This window comes from Meles meles, chromosome 11, assembly GCF_922984935.1.
Source record: "Meles meles chromosome 11, mMelMel3.1 paternal haplotype, whole genome shotgun sequence".
In the NCBI taxonomy this organism is placed as follows: domain Eukaryota; kingdom Metazoa; phylum Chordata; class Mammalia; order Carnivora; family Mustelidae; genus Meles; species Meles meles.
The window spans coordinates 14,194,770-14,215,553 of NC_060076.1; positions in this window are offsets into that span (position 1 = coordinate 14,194,770).

Below are 20,784 nucleotides of genomic sequence, written 5' to 3' on the forward strand. Positions count from 1 at the left end.
CAATTTCCCGGATGGTGAAACTAATCACCACGTGAGCTGAGGAGCTGCACCTGAGAGCGGTAGCTGCAGGGGCTAAACATATAGAGAGGGAGCAGGAGGGGGGAGGGGCACAGGGCCTGCAGCTCGCCAAGGAGCCCCCTGCTTACAACACCCTGGCCCACCGGCCCACCTGTCCACCTCCCTCCCGGGAGCCCCGAGGGTAATCCCCACACCCCCAGGCCAGTGCCCACCTTTAACAGCAGTGGCTGTGCCCCTCCTGATCTCATTAATCTCACCACCCTTCACATTTCACTAATGAGAGAAGGGGGAGAGTCCCCTCAGTAGGTGCGGGAGCCAGGATTTGAACCTGAGTCTGAAAACCTGTTCTCTGTCCTGTCCTCTGAATTATCCTGTCTTCCCACAATGTTATCTATTCAAAAAACTGCAGCCCTTCCTTACCTTCCAAACCAAAGTATTCTCACTATCCTTCCCAACAACACGTTTCTCGGTGACTCGAGAGGAGCCCTGGAGACCCACAATTGAATTCCTCGACACAGCAGCCCCGAGAACCACTTGTAAAGGGGCCGGGAATGGGAGGAAGAGTGATCTTGTTAATAAGCTCTCAGCATTGTGGAGGCAGACCTGCCTGGGGGCTGCCGACCCTGCCAAATTGCCTCTTCAATCTTGGCCATATTTTAAGTCTAACTCAAAAATTCAATTATCAAAATTACTCATCCCGTCTTCTGAGAAGCCCAGGGCTCTGCCTTAGGGCCAGACGTGTTTACCTCTTGCACAGAGGAGACCTTCCTGACTCACTCTGTTGGCGCCAGGTGGGCTGGGTATGGGCAGGTCCAGAGATCCAGGATCTTGTCCTGGCTTTCAGGGCGTCGGAGTAGAACCTGCCCTCCGTTTACTCATCTGTAAGATGGTGACGCAAAAAGATAAAGACAGTGGCTGACCGTAAGTCCCAGACACTGGCCACATCGCTGGGGTTTGCTTGTTCCTTTATCTCAGCGAAGGTTTGCCTTGGGGTAGCTGCACATGCTGGAATCACCCTTGTCGCCGCCTCTTCCTCACCCTCCATATTCCATCCACAATCGTGACCACTCTGTCTCCTTTCTCTCCATTTATCTCCATCTTGGTTCAGGTGACCATCATCTCTCGCCTGGATAACTTGCTGGCTTCCTAGTTGGACTACGCACATCCAGCCCTCCCCTCCCCAAATGTCCCCATATCCCAGCTAGAGGGGTTCTTTAAAATGCAAAGCTGATCATATTATCTCCATTTAAAACGTTGAATGCTTCCCACTGCACTTAGCATGACCTGTAGGCCCTTGGTGCATGGAGTCCCGTCCATTCCTCATTCCCCTCCAGCTGCCCGCCCTCTCAGCTCCCCATGCTGCAGCCTCATAGGGCTTTCCTCACTCCAGACACAGGGCCTTTGCACATGCTTCCATCTGCCTAACATGCTTCCATCTGCCTAACATGCTTCCATCAACATCACTGACTTTTCTTGTCTCTCTGGCCAGTTGGCTCCTGTTCATGCCTCAGAGCCTCGTCAGGAAATTCTTCTCCATCAGGAACCTCTGTTACACACTGTCTCGGCGTGGTTCCCTTTCACAGGAACATGGCCACTGTTGTGACTGGACTGTTCGCGTGTCGTTTTTTGGGTTATGCCTCTCCCTGTCAGTACCTAGAAGGTCGCTGAAGGCACAGACTGGTGTGATTTGCTCCCCACTCCAGCCCTAGCGCCAGCCACAGGGGAGCAAGTATATTCACTCGCCAAATATTTCCAGGGCTTCTCTGATGTCCTTTTGGAAGAAATCAGTCTGGCAGGGAGAACGGATGAGTAGGAATGGCAGTAGGAAAGCTTTGTTCAGAGGGAACCTGGGGACCATGCTGTCTTCATAACATTATCTCATGCAGTCATGGAACAGACCTGTGAGGGAGATGCCGCTTTTTCCAGAAGAGAGCCTGGGTCCCAGAGTGGCCTGCCCGAGGTCAGGTGGCCCATAGTCGGAGCTGGGAGCTCAGGCCCTCACCCCTGGCGTGCTGTGTGTGGGTGGTTCAGCATGACAAGTGCCCAGATGGCTTGGGGCGGCCCCTGCGGGATCCACACTGGCAGTGTCCAGAAGGTTCCCGCCAGCAGATCCGAAGTCCAGCTCTATCCCTGGCTTGGGCTTCGTCTCTCCATCCCCAACAGAAGATGGGGAGTGGGAGCTGCCTCTCACTCACCCCTCTAGAACTTCTGTCCTCCTGCCCTTCCAGCTCTGTCCATCTGACCCCAACTCTAGGGAGGCCGCTGCCTTGCCTCTGCCCAGGGGACCCCGCTGTGCACAGTGGGCCCCTCTGCTACCTGAGCCCCACTTAGTAAATGCACAGTGGCAACGGGACACCTTCCCACGTAGTCACGTCCTTGTTAACAGGCATTTACATGAGGGCTTAATTACAGGTTTTCAGGCTTAGACCCTCTATTTGTACTGATGCCACTTTCTTCTGCCAAACAGAACCACGTGTGGCTCTGGCCACACAGTGGTAGCACTGCGTGGCCAGTGATGGCAGATGACGTGGAAATAGCAATCCGCCCTGGTTTTCCAGCATGACCGTGGGTCGGCGGTCACGGACGCTGACAAGGCCCAGTGGTGGTGGAGGCCACTGGCTGGCCGCCCACCTGGAATGTGTGTGTGACTCCTGCCGGGCCGGTGGGGTGGGAGACGTTCACCTTCTAGCACACGATCAACTCTGGGAGGTGGTGATACGTGACAAGAACACGGGCGCCCAGGAAGGAGTCTCCCCACGGCCCTCAGGTGTGGCCGGGAGGGGCCCTGCGGTGCCAGGGGTTTGTGAAGTGGGAAGGGAAGGAGGAGGGGCTTCTAGGCAGAGCGAACAGCCTGGCAAAGGCTTGTGCGTGGTCTGCTGGCCTGGCCGGAGCTTGGGATCTGGTCAGCGACAGAGAGGGACAGGTTGGAGGTGCCATGGGAGGCGGGCAGGCTTTGTTGGAGAGGATGTCAGGCAGTGAGGAGACCCAGAGGGATCTGTATTTGGGGAGGGTGGAGAGGGACTGGGGAGCCGGGGGGCTGGGGTGGGGGCCAGGCTGCGGAGCGTGTCCAGGCCAGAGTGTCCTCACTTGGGCAAGGCTGGGTGCAGGGAGGGGGGGTGGATTTGAGCCACTCAGGGGTACTCGGGAACTGCTGAGTTGACTGAGTGGGGCTGTGTGTGGACACACGCGGGTGAGGGCGAAGGACAGGAGGGTCAGCGCCTCTGGGTCCAGCTATGGTCATGGTGTGGCCTCATTCTTGGAGAAGGGACAGCGCCGAAATGTGTTGACGCCGACTTTGTCCTGCAAAGAATGCAGGATGTTACAGGTAGGGGACGGGGAAAGATGCCAGGTGGAGGGAACGGCCTGTGCAAAGGCACAGAGGCCACCAGGGCCCCATGGTAGTGATCGGCGCTCAGGGTACCAAGCGTGAAGTTGGATATGAGCGACCCAGGATTCGGGCCCAGTTTCAGCGCGGGGGAACGAGTGGTGCCTGAAGGAAGACGAAGGAGAAAGCCAGAGAAGAGGAGGTAGGGAGAAAAAGGCTGGAAATGAGGAACCAGAGCAGCTCCATGGCAGGTGGCCTAGCCTAAGGACTCTCGACCCTGCTCTGTTCTTCCTGCTACTGTGGGAAGGCTGATGCCGGGGCAGCCGGGGGAAAGTGGCCTGAGGTGGCCTCCTGGGGACCTGCTGGGACTCCTATTGGGTCTGCTGACTTGGGGTCCTGCCCTCAGGTGGCCTGGGGGCCCGGCTTTGGGCAGCTCTTGCATTGGAGACAGGACCAGGATGGTGGTCCAGGCAGCTGTGCGGAAATGGCCTGTGTTTCAGCTCCGTGGCCTCCTGGTTGCCTGACCTCGGGGAGGGGATCTGAGCTCTCCCAGCCTCAGTTTCTCATCTTTGAGATCAGGATATTAATCCTTCCTTTCTCCTACTCCCTTGGGAGTTTCCTGTCTCCCGACCCTTCCCCTCTCCTCAGGGCTGTCCTTGGCCTCTCACTGCCTCTTCCCAGCCAAGTGTACCCTGCTCTCTCCTTAACCTCTCTGCTCTGTTCTCTCCTCTCCATCCCTCCTCCTCCTCCTTATGGCCTGGGTGAGGGCTGCAGCCTCCCCGTGAGCCTCCCTGCCTCCTGCGTCCATCTGGTCTCTGTGGGCAAGGCAGGGTGAGCTTATCAACCAGAAGCCCGAGGGTCATTTCACTTCCTGGCTTGCACACCTCCCAAGACCGAGCTCCTGTTCCTCCGTGGCATACAGGCCCTCCCCTGTCTGACCCGGGCCTTCAGCTCCTATCTCTCTGGGCTTCTCACTGGTGGGACATCTGCCCCCACCCAGAGGGGCCTGTCTGCCCACACTCCTCATGGCCCAAAGGCACCTCCTCTTCCCCTGCTGAGCCAGGCTTTGTGTGACTGAAGTGCCCATCTCCCACCCCCTCAGCCTGACTCCACACATCCTTGAAGACACCTCAGGCATCACCTCAGCCCCCAATGTGTAACCTCAGTTTATCCCCCTAGAAAATGGGCACAATCCTATTTGTCCCCTTATAACTGGAGACAGACTTGGGGTTTTAATGGATTGCAAGCAGTTGAATTAACAGACTGTCTAAAGAAAGGGCCTCAAATGCTGATGTTACCTTGGCTGCATTAATAGAGGTAGAGACCAAAAAAGAGAGGTGAATAGTCTTGTTCTGTCTGTGACCTGTCATAATGGGCGGTGAGCCTTGTGATCATTTCCTGTACTTCGCTCTAGGGGGGATATTGACAAAGGGGATTCCATCATTACTGGTCCTTCCCCCTGGGGCTCACTGAGTTTGTTTTTCATTCATCAAACATGTATATGCCAAACACTACACAATACATTGTCACATTTAATGCTATAAACAATCATGTCCTTTACATAGGAGAAGAGGAACTCACAGCCTGTTTGGTATTGTAGTAAGAAAATAATGCCTGGGGCAGACAGAGCATTGTGCCATGGAGAGGTCCATTCTCGGCTCCCCAGAGCTTGTGAATCTTTACATTATGTGACAAAAGAAAATGTACAGATGTGCTTACTGTTAAAGACCTTGAGATGGGGAGATCATCCTGGATTATCCAGGTAGGACGCTGTAATTACAGGGGTGCTTAAAAGAGGAGAATCGTTCCCAGCAGTGGTCGAGAGAGCTGTAAAAACAGAAAAGGGTCAGTGAGCGGCTGGCTTTGAGGGTGGAGGAAGGGCCCTGAGTCAAGGATGCAGATGGCCTGGGAAGCCTGGAAAGGCAAGGAAACAGATTCTTCCCTAGAAACTCCAGAATAGAACACAGTCCTGCCAATGCCCTGATTTTAGCTCAGCAAGGCCCACGTCAGACCTCTGACCTACAGAACTGCAGAATAAATTTGTGTTGTTTGAAGCCCCCAAGTGTGTGGTGATTTGTTATGGGTACAATAGAAATCTAATATAATGCCCGAAATCGTCAATATAAATATGACCATATGAATTTAGAGATTGGAAGCTGTGTGCCGATAGCCGTGTAGAGTAAATTCCTAATGATAGGGCCCATCAGAAAGGTAGCCTGGGTAGGTAGTGAGCTCCCCGTCCCCAGAGGTATGATTACAGGAGAGCAGTTGGAGATGTTGAAGAGGGGATTCCTGTCTAGATGGGCAGGCACCCCCTCTGAAGAATGTCCAGAGTCGGAAGCCAAGTGGCCCCAGGGGAGAGGAGACTAGGGTTCTCTCTGCTGGCTCTCTGTCACCCGTCACCACCCGCAGCGTCCTCCCCTGAGGCGGGTTGTTATATATGGTTACTGGGCTCCATTACTGCAGAATGCTTCTAGGTTAGGCGTTGAAGAAATTATTGAAATGTGTAATTACAGTGTGCATTGTAATATAAAACAAGTCTATTATATTCATTTGATGGAACCGCGCTCCATAATGTCTCTTCTAATATAAAAGATTCTGCCATTAGAGTGTTATATTGTGTGATGCTAATTGTCCGTCTGCAGACGCCGTCGCCCGCTCCTCATCTGCTTCCCATGCATCCTCACGACCTCCCTACGGCCGGGCACCCCACACACCTGAGCTTCTGAGTCCGGAGGGCACTTCGGGGTCACTCGGCCCACCCCCCCACCCGACAGCTGGGGAGTGTGAAGCCGGCGTCCCCCAAGTCCCAGCCATCGCCGGGAACTGCAACCCAACCGACCGTCAGGAAGATCTCACTGGAAGCCCAGTAGACCAGGCAGACAGAAGGGGTCCCGACCACCGGCCAGCCCGCCACATGTCCATCCCCTCTCTGAGGCCCTGCCACAGAATACTGGGGCTCCGAGGGGCCCCCTTTGCAGACCAGTGGCCTGATGCTTTATTCGTCCAGGTGGAAAGCGCTTGCCTGAGGTCATACCCCAAGTTGGGGCCAGAACTGGGACTCAGGCCTCTCCACCCTAGCTGCATGGGGGTCAATCTCTCAACCCGATGAGGGGTGCCTAGCCTGTGAGTGGGGTGTGGGGCTCTGTGCTGTCCCTAGTTTGACCAGGCGCCCCAGGACCCTGCGGCACAGTGTGTTAGAAGGGCTTCCTCCCTGGATCCCTGGACCTCTCTGGCCTAAGCTGATCCAGGCCTTGTCACCTGGGCCGCTGTCACCCTTGCACGGGTGTCACCCAAGTGGCAGGCACTGTTCTGGGTTCTGGGGATGCATCTGCGGACCCTGGCTTCAGTTCTAATGGCACAGGAGCAGAACGAAGGAGGGAACAGTCTCCAGTGTTAGGGGTGCAGGTGCTCTGGCCCCCCAGGACAGGAGAGCACAGCGGGAAGAGATGAGGTAAGCGTGTCCCAGGCTAAGGGGAGGGACAGTTGTTGGAGCAACATGGAGGGTGGGGAAACAGGAGGGAGCCAGGAACCTGGGAGCAGGGAGGAGGCCAATGAGTGGGGGGACAAGGGCTCAGAGGTGACCAGGGTCCTTGGAGGGTCAGTGTGACTTTGAGGGAGAGGGTGGACAATGGGGGTTCTGGAACAGAGGAGGGGTGGCCTGATGGGTTCTGGGAGCATCACTCTGGTTCCTGAGCCAGCAGGCATGGGCGTATCAAGGTGAGGAGCAGCAGCCTCCCTCTCCTGCCTCCAGCCCAGCATCTGGTTTCCCTGTGACCGGGGTGTGGTCACCCAGGAAGAACACTGGAGAAAAGAAGGAAGCCCCATTTAAGGTTTTAAAGTGTATTTTCCACTGTTAATCTCACAGCAAACAGTCCTGCCTGGAAATTAAGCTTCATCTCCTTTTATACTTGAAGGAAATATTCAGAGGTGAAGACAACTGCCTGAGGTCACAGAGAGGGTCAGGGGGAGCCAGGGCTCAAGCGGGCTTCTTGTCCTGCCTCTTGCCAAAGGGGAACCCCTGGAATGTCCTCCTCAGGCTACTTGGGTTCCAGCAGTGACAGAACCGAGGTCCCGCGCAGGGCACTGCATTATAATGTGATCTGGGCAGAATCACACTCAGTCACATTGTCCCCTGCTTTCCCATTAGAGCCCCTAGGAGAATCATTCCCACTTCCAGGAGACCAAGGGCAGACAAAGGCGCCTTTCAAAGGCATGCAGTGGCTGCAGGTGTTGCTCAGCCATCCTGATTCCTCCATTGCCTGGATCTGTGCAGTAGCATGTTGGGAACAGAGAAAGAAAAATGCTGCACTCCTGGTTCCTTGGCTGTTTGTCTTGTGGTTGGGCTCTGAAGCTCCCCTCTGCTTAGGCTGGGGTCTCATGGTCTCTCCACCTTCTGCCTGCAGCCTTGTGCACCGTGGTCAGATCCTGTCCTTGGCTAGGCTGGGGACAGGCTCCTGTCTCTGCCCTAGGGACTCTCATCCTCCATCTCCTGTCCCTGTAGCCCTTCTGGCCATGAGATGAACGTTCACATATAAATGCCTCAAGTTTGCTGGAACAGTTGGGGGCTGAAGTCTGCTTCACAAACCTCCACACACTCAGTCTCCGTCCTTGCAACATCTTCTGCAGCTGGTTTTAAGTCTCCCATTTTGCAGACAAGGGAATAAATCTCAGTGTGATTCATTCACTTGCTCGGGGGCGGTGATCAGTAAATCAAGGAGCCAGCCCTGGAGCTGGGACCGTGTCCCCACCACCTCGTGTCACCTCGTTAAGTGTTTGCTGAACCGCTGAACGGGGGGTGTGTCAGATTAGGCGAGCTCCGTTAGAACCCCTGCACTGACCATTTAGAGCATGTTATTCAAATCCAGCCGACTCCTGTCTTACACCAACTGTCATCAAAGGCCACCGTGAGCCGCATCTTCCTTTGTGCATTTGAAAAAGTTCCATCTCAAAGCCATCACGTCAGTGCAGGGACCGTGGAGGAGTTGGCTGGAATTAAATCAGGAGCCAGGAATGGGAAGAAGGGAGAGGAAGGTCATCTTTTGAAATGACGAAGAGGTGCTGTTTTCTCGGTCAGGTAGGCGCGGCTTCCGGAGCACCCCCTGGGCTGCAAATTTTAATTCCAGTCTCTGCAGCTGCTAATGTGCTTGTCGCTTGGAGAATAGACACTAATTGACAAGCAACTAAATAAACAACGTGTAACATGAAAGCAAACATAAGCTTTAAAAGAGGGGGGGAAACCAGCAAAAAGGATGAAATTAAAAATGTGGGGGGTTGAACGGTGTCTTCCGCCCTCCATTAAAGCAACATCAAAAGGCTTTTCAAAATATTTGTTTTATGGCGAAGATACAGTTTGGAGGCATCTAAGCTCCTGTCCCCACGCCGCTGTGCTGGAGATCAGAGGCAGCCCAGCGAGAAAGGAGAGGAGTTTCTTCGGAAGGACCTGGAGAGGCACCAGCCGCCACCGGGGGGGCATGGGCCGGCTAGCCCCTCTGTCCTACAGGAGGACAGACTGCGGCCCAGAGAGGGAGCACGGTACAGCCAATGGCACACATTGGGCCCCTGGGAGGTTAGAAGTCTGGTTTGGGTTGAAACTATACGAATCCCTCCTAACCCCTTAACACCTCACAGTGGGCCCTTGTTGGAAATGGGATTGTTGCAGACCTCACTGGGGAGGGTGAGGTCATCCTGGAGGGGTTTGGGACCTCAACCCCACGTGAGGGGTGTCCTTGTAAGAGGAGGAGAGAGACATGGGTCGGGGGAAGCACCAGGTAAAGACATGGGGATCCACAGCGGGAAGGCATTTGACCACAGGGGTTGGAGTGACGTCACCGTGAGCCAGTGAAGCCACCAGCAGAAAGAAGGGGAGAGGAGTTCAGGAAAGGTTCTGCCCAGAGCCTGGGATGGAGCACGGCCTTGCCCACACCTGGATTTTGGACGCCTGGCCCCCAGGATAGTGAGAGAATAAATTTCTATTGGTTTAAGCCCTCTCAGGTGGACAAAACCCCCAGGTTTTGTTATGGTGGAAGCCAGCACGGCCTCTGGGACACGTGTCCCAAGTCCCAGCTCGAGATGCTGCCCCTGGGAACACGTGGGACTGATTGCACCCAGCTGTGCCCTGATCCCCACGTAGCCAGATGTCATTTGCCTTCCCCGACGTGAACCATGTCTGTGATTCTCACTACCTAGATTATAGGAATCTTCCCAAATTACGACTCACTTGCCCCTAGCGCTTCTGGAGTTTCCTGACCAACTATGCCTGCCCCTCCCACCCTCTCATGGGGTCACCCTTTGCCCTCACCTCTGTCCTCTCTCCCGTCTCTCCCTCCAGCCCAGCCTCCCCTGCTCCCTGGCTCCACCCCACCCACAACCCTGAACATGCTGGGAGTGCTCCTGCCTCAGAACCTGGGTGCTCCCTCCTTAGAATGCCCTCCCCATAGGCGTCTGTCATGTGGCTCACTCCCTCATCCCCTTAGAGATTTTCTCGGCTCTCACCTTCTCAGTGAGGCCCACGCAGACCCCGATTTGCAAACAGGACCTGCCCCCCACCCCGCGCTCCTGCTCCCATGTGTAATTTTTACCCGTGCTGTGCCCCCTGTGTACTGTCCCTCTTCGCTTCATAGATGGCACCCTCGGTGAGAGCGGGGACCTCGTCTCCTGGCACCTAGTAAGCCCCCATACCATCTGCTGGATAAATGACACTTCTCAGAGCCGGGCCTGGGTGAGGCAGCAGGGAGGCTGGTCCAGGAACCTGAAATCGCTCACACACGTCCCAACCCAGCAGCTCTGCTCTGGGGCTGTGGGTCACCACAGGACAGGCATGACAGGGGGGTGCGTCACCCTTTCTGGGGTGGCCTGAGGGCCTTCTGGAGGAGGTATGGTCGTATATGAATAGGTAGGTGGGAGGGCCTGGCAAAAGCGTGCTGGCAAGGAACAAGGGCCGTGAGGTCCTGTCCCCCCGAGGTTGCATGAAAGAGATGTGGAGACAGTCGGGACAGACACGGGCTGGGAGATGGGCAGGCGGCCTGCATGTTAGTCTCCCCACACGTGGACTCTTCCCGAGGAGGCAAGAGGGGACAGACCATTTCTGTGATGCAGAAGGTCCACATGTCACCCCCTAACCCTCACCACTCAGTGTCACCTGACTGTGCCTGAGTCTTGACGGGCCGAGCGACTTGGTCCTTCCTGCTCTGTGAGTGCACCCGTGCCAGTGAAAACCTGCGGGACGGAAAGTGGCCCGAATCCCCTTCAGAGAAACTGAGACCATGGTGGGGCTCACCATCTCGAGGGACCAGCTGGGAGGAGCAAGGCCTGGGCAGGCCACGGAAGGCGCTGGAACGGGGGTAGAGGGGCTCGCCACACCTCCATCTCCCCTTCTCTCTTTGGGCCACTGTCCTCCCTCCTCCGTGGGGGATGCACCGCCCAGCGGCATCCAAGCTCACAGCTTCTGAGCTTCACGAGTAGGGGAGAGGCGCTCCCTCCTGCAGCTGCCGAAGGCGGAGGCCTGGGAAGGGCGCGTCCTGTGCGCCCTCGCTGGGGCAGAACGAAGCAGGAGCCTCGTGTACAACTCCGGGCTGGAGCGTGGGGTGGGCCCCTGGGCCAGGCAGGGCGCCCCCACGCATGGAGGGCATTCACCCAGACAAGAGCAGATGGATCCGGGGCAGACAAAAGCCTGTGTCACGCAGGACCCATCCTGTCAGCACCTGGATCGAAATCAAAGTTCTTTAAGTCAAAAGAGGCCCCAACAGAGGACCCGGATGAAGGGGAAGAGTTGTCAGGTTTGGAGTCTGAGCCTGGGTGGGGACCCTTTTTTCCAGCATGTTCTGCGCGTTTCTCTCCTGTGAGACTCAGTTTCCTCCTCTGTAAAATGGAGGTAACCGGCTCTGCTTCTGAAGGGTTTTTGTGGGGTCCTGGGGCAGTCATGCAGGGGCACTTTACAAACCCCAAACTTGCCAGGCCGTGGCCTGAGCTCCCCGTCCCTTCGGGTCTGCTTCGGCCCCCAGAAGTGAGCGCCCAGGTGACAAATGGGCACCAAGGCAGACGCCTGGCATAAAACGAAATTGCTTATCAGAGAAATAATGCTGAAAGTAAAATAAATTACTCTTTGCACTGACGTTGTAATTTTAAAAATTAATTAAGAATAAAAGGAAGATGCATCTCGAAGGAAAGGAGAAGTCTAATTTTGACAGACAGTAATTAATTCCTCCGTTTAGGGATTCATTAACGGGCCTGAAGTACAAATTGCTCCTTTGCAGGGCTTGAAATTCCCTGGAGGCCGTCTCAAGGCTCCGGTGGGGACCGAGGGCCCGTCACAGGGAGGTCACTTCTAGGGACCAGAATCTGGGCCCTCTGCCCCCTAAGACTGGCTCCTGAATGTATGTCACTGACTGAGTGACAGTCCCTGTGGGGGGTCGCTGGGGGCTCCCTCCCGGGTCGCATCTCTGTTAGGCACAGGGGACCTTGGAAGGGAGCAGCCACCGTGCGCTGTGGGCCTGGGTGTGTAGTGCCCACAGGGAATCGGGCTGAGCCTCCAACACCCCCCCACCCTGACCGCACCTTCAGTAGGGTGCTGTGCTGGGAACGAGAAGGGAGAAGGGGCTGGGGGTGGGGGTGGGCGTGGAGTGGGAGGGGAGGCTCTGAAACAGGCTTAGGGGATTATGGGGACCATCCAGGGAAGAAGCGGAGAGGGGCATTCCAGGCAGAGAAAACACGGGTGTGCGTGTGTGTGCGTGTGTGTGTATAGAAACTGCAGGGCTCCAGGAGCTGCTAGAAGGTGCCCTATCCGGAGGAGGGTGTGAAAGGCGGGTGCAGTGGGCATGGGGAAGTGGCCTTGAATGCCAGACCCAGGAGCGTGGATTTTATCCTGAGGGCAACGGAAAGTCAGGGAAAGTTCTAAGGCAGGGGTGGCTCCCTTCCGTTTGAGAGAGAAAGAGCCCAATGGCTGAAGTCCCACAGCATACTTACTTCCTTGTGTCCTGAGTACCGCCCCTCCAGAGCCACGCTTGTGTCCATGGGGCAGATTACTTGTTTTTAAAATAAATGTCATAAGCTGAAAACAACCTTCAGTGTTCAGAGAGGTCATCCGTGGGAAGCACTCTTCATTCCTGCACCGTCTGAGAACGACGCCCCATCTGCTGTCCCCACTCGCCAGCGTCTATTTCTGCAAACACGGACGTTGTCCTCATAACCACAGTAAAGCTGAGTTACCTGCTGCCTCTGAACAGATCAGCCCCCGAAGTCAGTGGCTTAGGCTGTCTCCCAGGTGCAGCTCAGCCGGATGCTTCTGGCTCGAGCATTCTGGATGCTTTTGACTCACAAGCTGTAGCCCAGCTCTTGGCCAGGATTTCATCCATCCTCGGCCTTGACTGGGTCTCAAGGACCCACTTGCCAGCTCACGCAGGTGGTGGTTGGAGGCTTGAGGTCCTCACGAGCCATTGGACTGTGGCCCTCAGTTTACCTCGGGACAGGAGAGCCTCTCCGTGGCGCTGCACACAATCTGGCAGCTTGCTTGCAACAGGGTGGGTTATGAGAGACAGACGGTGGGTGCGGGGAAGGGGAAAGAGAGAGAGGCCACGGTCTTTTTAAGACCTAACCTCAGAAGTGACATCCCATCCCTTCTGCCGTGTTCTCATTCAAGGGCAGGGGACGACCCCTGGGGACCGTCTTAGAGGCTGTCCATCACCATTAGGAAATTCACGTGGAGACAGCACTTCTTTTACCTTCGAAATTAGTGGTTATTTGTGGGGAGGGTTTTTTTATTATTGATTTCTTTTCAGCGTAGCAGAATTCATTGTTTATGCACCACACCCAGTGCTCCATGCAATATGTGCCCTCTGTAATACCCACCACCTGGTTCCTCAACCTCCCACCCCCACCCCTTCAAACCCCTCAGGTTGTTTTTCAGAGTCCGCAGTCTCTCATGGTTTGTCTCCCCTTCCAATTTCCCTCAACTCCCTTCTCCTCTCCATCTCCCCATGTCCTCCATGTAATTTGTTATGCTCCACAAGTAAGTGAAACCGTATGATACTTGACTCTCTCTGCTTGACTTATTTCACTCAGCATCATCTCTTCCAGTCCCGTCCATGTTGATAAAACTGTGTGAATATCCCCTTCCTCGTTAAACTTGTTCACTAATTTATACCTGGATAGACGCACAACTTCTTATTTGGCTTTGTGGACGGCAAGCTGTCACTCCCGTTACCTACGCTCACACCTCCCAGGGCTGGCTGCCAGGATTCCCCTCATGCCCGCTCCCCGTCCATGCCCGGTCTGGTCTCTCCGATGAGGACACTTGATTTTGGGGAAGACTTGCCCTCAGCAGCCCTGTGACTCCTGACACCTGTTGTTTGCCTCAAGAAGGGGAGACTGCTCTCCTTCATGTCTGGCCTCAGGCCTTTGCCAAGGTGCTTGCTGAAGCTCTTCCCCAGAGCCCTTGAGGGAAAGGTCTGAGGAGGAAGAAGCCGGAGCACCTCAGCTCAGTGTCTGTGTCCCTGAGGCCCTGGTCAGCTGGGCTCCCTTCCTACTGTGTCCTGTAGATGGAGTCCTCTCTGTGGGGCTCAGATCCAATCATCACACCCAGGAAGGTTTTGAAGATTGTCTGGTCATACCCCGTTTCCGCCCTCCCCACAGCCCAGGGAGGGGAAGGCACTCGCCCGATGACACACAACATGTAAGTAACAGGGCTACAACTGGACCCCAGAGGGCCTCTGTCCTAGCCCCGACTCTGAAATGATGGGAGGTAGGGGGTATGAGCAGCTGGAGGACGGGTTGAGAACGCAGAGCCATGCTCTCTCCAGGGTGAGCTCCGTTTTCTGGCTTTTAGGATGGAGCCCTGGCTCAGGATCTTTCTGGCTGGTCCCCTTGGGCTATGCCTCCTATGGTGCTCCCCCTCCCTGGCAAGGAGGGCAGAAAGGGTTTCAATGACACAGACACAGTCTGTAGGCACCTGATGCTTTGGAGCTAGGGTGTCAAGCGACCATTTCTTTTGGGGGTTTAGAAGGCTGCATATTTACCTTAGGGTGTAGGGTCTGAGGGGGAGGGATTTGTCTGTATAGGAAGCCCAGAGCCTTCTTGAAGGACGTGGCTGAGGCCTTAGTCTTTTCTTCCAGAGATACAAACTAGAGGGACAGTCAGGGGGACTAGCATGCCCCCCGGAGGATCAGGAGGCAAGGGAGGACAGAGGACCTTTAGGGAAGGATCACTGCCCCCTGTGTGGGTGGCCATGGACCTCAGGGTGGACCTGGGATCCTGAGTGCGTTACTGTGAACCCGGAGGGCTGCAGGGCTGAACCCGTCAGTTACATCACATACATGTGGTTGAAGCCTCTTATTGAATAAGTTTAAAAAAAAAAAAAAAAAGGAACTGCCTGGGTGGCCCAGTTGGTTAAGCATCTGGCTTCAGCTCACGTCATGATCCCAGGGTCCTAGGATCGAGCCCTGCTTTGGGCTCCCTGCTCAGTGGGGAGCCTGCTTCTTCCTCTCCCTCTGACTGTGGCTCCCCCTGCTTGTGTGCTCTCTCTCTCTCTGTCATATAAGTAAATAAAAATCTTAAAAAAATTTTTTGAATAGGTAAAAAAAAAAAAAAATTAGGGTGAGTGATCAGTAGTGGAAAACCAGAAATATCTAAACTCTTTAATAATGGGAACTTTTGATTAAATAGATTTTGATGCCTTGGAGCATTATGCTGGTGAAAAATATTTTTTTAAGAATTTTTAATGAAATGGGAGTATGCTCACAACATAATGTTGAATGGCAAAAGCAGGGTAGGGGCGCCTGGGTGGCTCAGTGGGTTAAAGCCTCTGTCTTCAGCTCAGGTCATGATCCCAGGTCCTGGGATCGAGCCCCACATCGGGCTCTCTGCTCGGCAGTGAGCCTGCTTTCTCCTCACTCTTTGCCTGCTTCTCTGTCTACTTGTGATCTCTGTCTGTCAAATAAAAAAAAAAAAAAAAAAAAAGAAAAGAAAAAGCAGGGTAGAATATAGAATATGATTTCAAGAGTGTTAGTAATAACAGAGTGGAAGAAAGTCTACAAGGGCTCCTGAATGGCTCAGTCATTGAATACCCCCCTTTGGCTCTGGTCACGGTCCTGGGGTCCTGGGTTCGAGCCCTGTGTCAGGCTCCCTGCTCAGCTGGCATTCTGCTTCTCCATTTCTCTCTGTTCCTCTTCCCCACTCATACTTTCTATCAAGTAAATAAATAAAGTCTAAAAAAAAAAAAAAAAAAAGTCTTCCAAAATGTTAAACAAGGCTAACCAGGGTTTCAATCTGGATTGTGAGATTGTAGGTAACTTTTATTTTCTTCTTTATCTTTCTATGTTTCCTGCGATAAATAATATTACTTGTATTACTTACAATAAAAGATTACAAGACACAATATTACATTTGGAATAAGAAACATAAAGGTTTACACTGATAATTTGTCCCATCTCAATGACAAACCATTAGATGCCCCCCCCACGATGGTTTCTCTTCCTATCTTCAGACACACAGATCATCTGAATCATACCTGTTACTCTAAAAAAAAATCCCTTTTGCCCCTTCATGAGGATGGCATTAAAAAAACACAATAGAACTAAGAGAAGAAGTGGCCAGAAGGGTGAGGTGCCCCATGGGAAAAGATGGGGGAGATTGACGACAATCTCAGGTGAGTGACTAGTGACCCTTGGGGTGGTTTCTCACCCACCTGCACCCTGAGTGTTTGGAAGGGGTTGAAGTGAACCACAGCATACATTTGTGGGTGGTTAGGATCGAATTAAGGAGACAGCCCATGGTCCGACAACAGAATCAGTGTAACTGACCAACCCGGGGACCAAACTTAGGGTCATAAAAAAGACAACCTGGTGTCATCGATACAGTACCTTTTCATTCATTACTTTACCATCTCAGTTACCCTGTGGGACAGACATTATAGTATTATCTTTATTTCAGTAATGAGGACACTAACGTCAGAGGGCTTAAGAATTGTGTCCGACTTACGCAGATCCTGGGTGGTGGGATTTGGACTCTGGTCTGGCCGTCCCAAAGTCAAGTTCTTGCCACGATCATTATTCCCACAGGGAGTGATGGTCTAGCCACTGAATTCCGTCTGTGTCCTGGTCCTGAAAGCCTTAGGGTTGTCCATGGGCTGTTGTCCTTTTCAATGCTGGTGAACTCCCCTTCCTTCTGGAGGATCCCCTGGGTCATCACCACTCATCAGCACGGCACAGGAGCCAAATGGCTGTCCCAGGGTACTTCATTTATTTTTAAAGCAAAAGGAGATTTCCCCGGGTAAGATAACAGGAATCTGAAGGGTGATAAGGGCTCCAGGCACATCTAGGGACTCCTCCACGCCATTGGCTCCTACTTGCTTCAGCCTCTCCACGGATGCATGCCTGTAGCAAAAAGAAGGGCACAGAAAGGCCCCGATTCACATTCCTCCAACTTGACAACCCTGGCTGAAAGTTGTTGGTACCTTCCCCAAGAGCACCAGCTGGAAGTCCCAGGGGACTTTCTGATTGGCCAGGCTGGAGTGGATGACTCTCCCCCAGGCCACGGAGGCAGGTTTGCCCCACCTTAGCCACACGAGTGGGCAATCCCCAGGGGAAGAAGGTATCTGAAGCCAGACAAAGACTCATGTGTACCAACAATCGAAGTTTTAAATCTAATTCTGTTTCTTGACTTACCTCCTTTAGGCAGTATCTGCTTCTTCCTTGCGAAGGAAGATGAGAAACTGACCACATTTTACGGTCTTCCACTTCTCCTTTCCCTTATTGAATTTAGGTCTGGTATTAATCAGAGTTTTCGTACAGATTGCCTTTGTAACTTTTAATATCATACTTAGTCTCTGTTTCTTGATTTATTCCTTTCAGATGGTAATTATCGATCTCTGCGTGGAAAAATAAAGAAATCGGTATACTTACACTTCCTCCCCTGTCTCCTGCTTGCCCCCGATTCTTGTTAAATAATTATTCTTGCGCTGTCAAAGTTTGTAACATTTACATTCTCTCTGTTACCGCAATGATCTCTCATGATTTCTCTATAGGTTGGTTCTAAAATTCTAAATCCAATGAGATACCATTTATACTCATTAGATCGTGGGAATATTCACCGCAGAGCCAAGGTGATGTGCTTCTATCTGTAGAGAGGAGAAGGGGATCCTGTGTCTGGGAACCCTCCGTGCTCACAGGAATGTTCTAAACACCAGCATCTGCAAAGTGTCTTGCAAGCTGGCCTGCACTTTTCTCGGTCCTGACTTGAGTTGCTATCGTTTTCTGTGTCTACGCTTTTCTACTTCCCTAAGTTTTTTAAGCATAAAATTGACCAATTGAGTGATTTTGGAGGTACTTTGCAATGCATTAAGTACATTCACCATGTCATGCATCCATCACCACGATCTGCTTCCAGAATTCTATCATATCCTAAAAGGAAACCTGTCCTCTTGAAGCAGTCAGTCAATCCTCATTCCCCTCTCCCATTAGCTCCTGGCAACGGCGAACCTTCTTTCTGTCTCTGTGGATGTATTTATTGCAGATGCTTGAATGAATGGAATCATCCAGTACGTGGCCATTTGTGTCCGGCTTCTTTCACCTAACATAATGTTTCCAAGCATGCAACAGTAAATACCTCATTTCTTGGATGAATGATACTCCATCATGGGGTAGAGCATGTTTTATCTACTAAACTGGGGAGTTTCTACCTTTAGCTATTGGGAAGTGTGTTGCTATGAACATTTGTGAGTAAATATCAGTCTGAGTTCCTGCCTTCACTTCTTTGGGGCACACACCTTGGAGTGGGATTGTTGGGTCATGGGGTAATTCTATGTTTAACTCACCGAGGAACAGCCACACTGTTTCCCACAGTGGCTACATCAGTTAGCATTCCCACCAGTGATGCAGGAAGGTTCCCATTTCTCCATACCCTCTGTCCCTGCTGATACTTGTTATTCTCTGCGTTGTTTTTTTTTTTTTTAAAGATTTTACTTATTTATTTGAGAGTTGGGGGAGGGAGAGAGAAGCAGACTGCCCGCTGAGCAGGAAGCCTGGTGCGGGACTCGATCCCAAGACCCCGAGATCATGACCTGAGCCGAAGTCAGATGTTCAGCCAACTGAGCCACCAAGGCGCTCCTATTCTCTGGTTTTTGATGACAGCCACCCTATGTGGTATGAAGCAGTAGCATTTCCCTAGTGACAAATGATGCTGGAGAATCTTTTCATGTGCTTCTTGACCATCGTGCATTTTCTTTGGAGTGGTATCTATTCAGATCTTTGTGTACCTTCGAACTGGATTCCTTGCCTTTCTATTGTTTCAAAAATTCTAAAAGTTATTATTAGTTATGGAAGCATCTCCAGACACATGTTTTTAAGTTCAAGTGCAGAGGGATAAATATTCTGCATTCTTGGGAACTTGTTTGATAGGTTGGCTTTGTATAGAACCCTGAGGTGGAAACCACTTTTCCTTGGAACTTAGAAGCTGTGGCAGGTTGAATAATGTGCCCCTGCCCTGAAAATATCCAGGTCCTAATCCCTGGACCCTGTGAATGTGATCTTGACTGGCAGGTGTGATGAAGGATCTTGAGATGGGGACCGCCCAGGTAGGCCCTAAATGTAATCACAAGTGTCCTTACAAGAGGGAGGCAGTGGGGGCATTTGTCTACAGAGGAAGAAGGGGGCCAGGTAGCCACCGAGACAAGATGCCACACCGCTGGCGTGGAAGATGGAAGAAGGCACCCAGAGACAAGGAATCATGGAATGCAGTTCTAGGAGCCGGAGGAGGCCAGGCAAGGCAACCAGTTCTCTGCTAGGGTTTCTGGACAGAGGTAGTCAGATGCCTTGACTTGCCCCTGGTGAAGGTGATTTTAGGCTTCTGATCTTCTGAACTCCAAGAGAATACATCTGTGTTGATGTAAGTCTCCGAGTTTGTAGGGACTTGTCACAGTGGCCATAGGCAGCTGGTACAGAAGCCGGCTCCGTCTACGGCATCCCGTGGTGGCTGACCCCGCTGGATTTTCTGTGCTCTGGAAGGATTTCATGTTTGCTCTTTACCTACAGAAAGCTGAAATCCCACCAGGAGCTGCCTCGGTGGGTTTTCTTCCTTCGCCCCGTGTGTCGTTCCGGCCTTCTGGTCTTTGAGGTCACGGCTACCCACCCCCAGGGCCCTAAATGCAGCCCTTTGACAAATGCTCCCACGCGCCCTTGATCTGGACGCAACAGCTGTCACGGTTTTTCTTTTCCTCTATTTGCTTTGCTCTCCCTTCCCCACCTGCCCCTTTGTTAAGTCAGTATTCGTTTCTTTTTTAAAATCTGCTCTTCTCAATATTTAATGTGCTAGCAGGTCATCTGGGGATCTTGTTAAATTCCAGACTTTGAGGCAGCAGGTCTGCGAAGGGGCCTGAGAATTGGCATTGTGGACAAGTTCCCGGCTGAAGCTGGTGCCGCTGGCCCCAGGGGCCGCACGTGAGTGGCAAATCGCAGATGTTGTGGATTTCATCCATGTCCCCCCGCGCACAGGGCTCGGGACATGCGGGATCAGTGCACCTCTGAAATGATCAAAGATGCGTGCGTGTGTTTTCTTAGTTTACATGGAGTTCCAACTTTCTTCTTCTCCTGAATTATGTCTGTTCTTCAAAGGCAGGGACAGTTCTAGCGGTTTCCCATGAATCATACTGGTCTGGTATGGAGCTTCTTCCCCTACCTTTTCACTACAGGACCTTCCCTCTGACCTAAGATTAAGAAATCCTTCATTTTACCTGCCCTCCTATGTTCACTACAGTATTATTCACAATGGCCAAGATGCAGAAATAACCCACTTGGCCATCAACAGACGAACAGATGAAGAAAATGTGCTCTGTCCATAAAATGGAATGTTATTCAGCCTCCCAAAAGAAGGGAATCCTGCCGTTTGTGACACGGATGAAATGGGAGGGCGTCACACTCCATGAACTAAGCTGGTCACGGGACAAGCCATGCGTGGTTCCACTTTCCATGAGATGATCTAAAATGGTCAAGCTCGTGGAAGCAGAGAAGGGAGGGGTGGTTGCCACGGCCGGGAGGAGGGCAGACCGGGGGCTCATTAAGCCATCGGTGTAAAGTTACAGTTATGTAGGAGGAATAAGTCCCAGACCTCAGCTGAATGACATACTTCCTATAATCAACAGTACTGCATGGCGCGCCGAAAAATTTGTCCATTTTTTTCAAGAGGGTGGATCTTATGTTAAGTGTTCTGATGCCCAAACCCCAAAACCCAAAACAAAAACCAACAGGGACAGAAGGAAACTTGCGGAGGTGTTGGAGCTGATTGCGGTGATGGGTTCATGGGTGTATACGCACGTCTGAACTCGTCAAACTGTGTACACTAAAAATGGGCTGGTTTCTGTGTGTCAGTGATAACCTCAGTACAAGTGTTAAAAAAAAAAAAATCCCAGAACTACATCTCTTGCTGACAACAAAACTTCTCTGTCCCACTGACTG